Below are 5,125 nucleotides of genomic sequence, written 5' to 3' on the forward strand. Positions count from 1 at the left end.
TGAGGTTGCTGTGAGCTAGGCTGACGCCACGGCACTCGCTCGAGCCAGGGCAACAGAATGAGACTCTGTCTCAAAAAAAAAAAAAAAAAAATTTTGGAGTCTATGCCCAGATGAGAAGAATAATTATTTTGCTTTGGATTGTAATGTAAATATTGAGTTTGCAGCCAACATATATATGAATGATCAGGTTCTTTGTATGGCTAGCACAACATAGGCAGTCCACAGGTTACAGATCACCCAACTTATGGTGTTCCATACTTACGAATAAGTTCCCAAGTCTCCCTATAAGGATAATTTATAATTAAATAATTAAATTAATAATTCGAGAACTATTAATATTCTGCACATGTAAACAAATCTACATGGCATAAGCGGTCACTGATGCAGCATCTTTACACTAGCAGCTATTAATAGTATCATTGTTTATATAGTCGCTTACACCATCACTTTCGTCTTAACTTTTTTATTCAGTTTTGTGAGTCTGTGTTTACCCTTATGACCATGCCTCCAAAGAGAAAGTCCACTGCAAGTCCAGGTGAGCCTGCAGCAAAGAGAAAGCTTATTACAATGGAAATGAAAGTAGAAATAATTAAGCGTTCGGAGAAAGGCCAGATGCCATCATTCATTGTGAAAGCATTAGGTTTCAGTTGCTCAACTATCGGAATAGTTATAAAGGATAATGTGGGAATAATGGGACATGTGAAAGGCAGTGCTCCAGTGAAAGCATCAATTATTACTAAGCAGCATAGTGGATTAATTATTGAAATGGAAAGGTTATTTTTGATTTGGTTAGAAGATCAAAATACATGTAATGCTATTAGCCTAGTGTTGATGTAACATTAGGTGAGTGTCGACCTTAATATTCTTTTTTGAAATTTCTCGTATCTCCTATCGAAACTTGTGAGTTTGTTTTTATGTTCTGTTTTTGTGGATTAAAAGAAAGCACAATATTAAATAGTTTCTGTAACTTATTACAGTACAGGGATATTATTATTATTACAGTATTACACTGCATTATTATCAGCACATATGAGCCATTATAGTATTGTTATTATTATTACCATATGTGAACTGTTTATCAAAGATCCAAGTTACATACAAATCCAACCTAAAGATGTTCTCAGGAACGTATCTTGTCTGTAAACCAGTAACTGCCTGTGCTGGAAATATATGCCATTTTTTAAGCTTTATATTCTGAAAAATTTCAAACATATCCAGAAGTGGAGAGTAGAATATAAAGAATATCCATGTACTCATCCCATACTTTAACAATTATCAGTATTTTACTGATCTTGTTTCATCTATACACACATAAACATGCACATGCACATTCCACCCATACTCACCCCAGCTGGAGAATTTTAAAGCAAATCCTAGGCAGTTTGTTATTTCTCATAAATACTTTAGTATATATTTCTAACAGCTAAGGATTTTTTTGATAAAAACATTTATATTGTCCCCATTAAATATCTGCAATTGGCTTCAAAAGTCTTCTATGTCAGTTTCTTCAATTTGGAATCCAACCAAAGTTAACAAATTTGCATCTGGTTGATGTGTCTTTGAGGTTGTTTTTAATATGTAACAGTTTCCCCTCCATTTTTTTAATTTCGTACCATTTTTATTTTTTTAAGACACCAGGTTATTCATCCTATAGAATTTTCCACTTCTGGATTTATCTGATTATACCTTCATAAAGTCACTTAAGACATCCACCCATCCCAAGTATTTCCTGTAAACTATTAGATCTAGAAACTTGATAAGATTCAGGTTATTATCGTTTGTTTTTGTCTTTTGGCTAAAATACTTCATAGTTTGTGTTATATACTTTCTGTTGCATTGCATTAGAAGGCACATCATGTTTGGCTGCCCCATTATTTAGTAATGATAAGATTGATGAGCAGCTTCGTTGTTGTAAGCTTGATTTATCCAGTATAAAGTATCCCCATCAACCTTCCTCTCAGTGGTTTTAGCAGCTAGTGGCAGTGATTGAAGGCCAGAAGAAAGAAAGAAAAGAACCACAGACTGTGAGTTGATTTGTCATATTCGTACTGTTTGGCTGGGAATCCTCTCTGATTTCAATTTGTTGCATTAATTGTTGCTAAATTGCCTTTTTGTTTCAGCATGCTGTGATTTCCTCATATTGTTTGCTATATGAGTAACTATCTCAGAAGGAACAAAATACCTTTCCAACCTACTTTCTTTTTTTTCATAATTTTACTTTCTATGTAAAATTTTAAAATCCTTCCCTGATACCCAAATATTTATATAATATTCATCTTTTTATAATGAAGAAAATCTTTATATGTATAAAGCACTGTTTAGTGAAGTGAATTACAACTGTTTCATCAGCAAGAAAACTTTATAGTAAATTCCCTATGTTTTAAACAATTGTCAAATACTTACCAATTAATGTTTTCCATTTTTATTAATCAGTTAAATATATAATTCACACATCAAATCAACATGAGGGAACGTGCGTGATCATACTGAGATGTTAACATTTCAACAGGAAGAAATAAAATATTTTACCAAGACTACAGCTTTATACATATGAATCCAGTTATAGAGTTTGTAGACTCCCATCTCGTAAGAACTGCTCTTTGAGAACTAGCTTACAGTTTAGCTAAAGAATGTGGTATTATACATTGGCATGAGCACCAATTCTGACAGTTACTCTGGTGAGCTAAAGCAAGACCCTTAACATCTCAGTGCCTCAATTGCAAAATGGGATTTCATTTAATATTAATTTTATAAACATTTATTGAATGCCTACCATTTGTCAGAGTACATCTAGGCATTGGCAGTATGGAGACAACACATACCCATGTCTTCCAAGAGCTCATAGTCTAAGGAGAAATATAAACAATGAAATTGCTAATTACAGTAGTTACAATAGTCAAGCTCAGAGCTGAGAGGTTCAGAATATAAAATTCTTCGGGATGTCTTCAGATAAATAGACAAGAGAAAGAGGGACTCAGTAACGTTAGTATCATGTTTTAAATTCTTGTGAGTTAAATTGTGTTGTGTCATAAGGTAAGTCACTTAACTGTTTAGTGTGCCTCAATTTTCTCATCTGTAAAAAGAACATAAGAATAGAACTTATTCATAAGGTTGTTATGAGGGTGAAATGAATTAATATATGTTATTGAACTTCCCCAAAATTTCTCTAAAGAAACTGTTAATAAAATGAACTAAGTTTATTAGGACTTATTGCAGTAACACCAGACATGGCATTGACAGTCTTGAGTGTCTCTGAAGGGGGAAAAGGGGAGGATATTTATAGGATTTGGAGATTTGGGCTGAAAGATGGAAAACAGACTGGGATTTGAAAAAGTTCATGACATAAGAGTTTATGATTAGTATATATAGCAGTGCAAGGGTCTTGAAGCAAGTCTTGGTAAGTAAACTGTTCCTTGGTAAGTGAGCTCTTTGCCAAGGTGAGAAGATTGAGATAAATTAATATATGTGAATTTCCCAAAACAACCAATGAAGTTATTTATTGGTGTACAGTCTTATCTTTCCTGGACAAAGTTTTCCTATAACAAACAAAGAAATCATGTGGACACAGGTGGTTTCAGTTCTTAGACACAATAGCTCGACATGCTGATGCAGAGGGTTGCAGTTTTTAATGCAAAGCACTTAATTCCTGGCACATAGTGCATAGTATAAAACTAGTGGTTATGTTTGTTAAATGTCCTAGAGGGACAGAAATGGGAACTTAATCATATTTATAACACTGATTTTGTAGGGAAAAAAAATGTATTCTAAATTCTAATCAAACAACTTACAAATGAATTTTTAATGTCCCCATTCAAAGTCTGGGAAATTTAAAAGTAGATTTGGTTATTGGATGAAAAACTTTATGTTACATACAATAGTTAGAGTTTATAGTAAATTTACTTGCTGAGATAATCTGTTATGTTCAGATTATTATTTATTTATAGGATAACAATTTCTATATACTGTATATTTCTAACTTTTTAGTGATTTCTCTGTACCTACAGGTGTAAATTCAGAGGCTAGTACAAAAAGGTCTTTCAACATGCATCTGAAGATTGTTCTGTGATTTGTGGTTCTAACCACTGTGCATAATAACAATTATTATTTATTACTATTAATATATATTATTATTATCCCCTTTTAACATGCAGTTATTCCATAGTCTTTTTCATGAGGCATGAAGTACCATCCTTTCCTAGATGGTTAATGAGCTAAATTGACTGCTCCTTTTTTGTTGTTTGTTTCCTAGCTTTCTACTCTTTTCCTCCATTCTTTGAAATTTCTTTTCAGAATACAAGGAAACACATTTTGTTTAAATCTCCCAAACTTTAATTCATTGTTGTAAAACCATTTAAGAATATTGTTGCCACCAATTCTTTGTAAATGTGTATAGCCCAGAGACATGCTGTTACAATAGATGCAGGTTGATAAGCATGTAATCTTAAATGTACTATTAATGATCCTGCCTTAATAACTAATATTCAGGAAGTCTAGTATTGATAGAAATGATTAAGGAACACAAATAAGGTTCCTGGAATATATCCATGTGTACCTTCCAAAAAAGGACTTTACTACCATTCTGCCACTCTGAAACCATGGTGGGTTATGTTGCCCAAAAATTATTAGGCATATTTCTTTATCCAACACCTAGCACAGCACCTGCAACATAAAATACTCATTATGACTTTGTGCTAAATGAATTTATCAGTTTTGCCTTAAATCAGTTATCAAAACATCCTATAGAAAGTGGCATGTGATCAATGTCTGTCTTCATATGCTAGCAAATAATGATTTTTGATTAGGCATGTTCCTAAGCACTTTACATGTATTTTTTTTTATTTCAAGAAATTATGGGGGTACAAACATTTTTGGAATACTACTACTCAATTATAAAAAACTTTACATGCATTAACTCCTTTAATCCTCACAACTCATGAAATAAGTCTGTCCTTATCCTCATTTAACAGATTAGGACACTGGCAGAAGTAAATACTAATCTTCTCTGAAAAAATATAACATCATTCTAAGCCTCACATTATTTCTACAAGCAATTTTCTAAATGTCTGGCACTCTAGCAAAAATGACCTGACATATAAAAAGACTAAGATGAGAGAAGCTGCAAAAT

The sequence above is a fragment of the Propithecus coquereli genome, unplaced genomic scaffold, assembly GCF_000956105.1.
Source record: "Propithecus coquereli isolate 6110/MARCELLA unplaced genomic scaffold, Pcoq_1.0 Scaffold264, whole genome shotgun sequence".
NCBI lineage: Eukaryota > Metazoa > Chordata > Mammalia > Primates > Indriidae > Propithecus > Propithecus coquereli.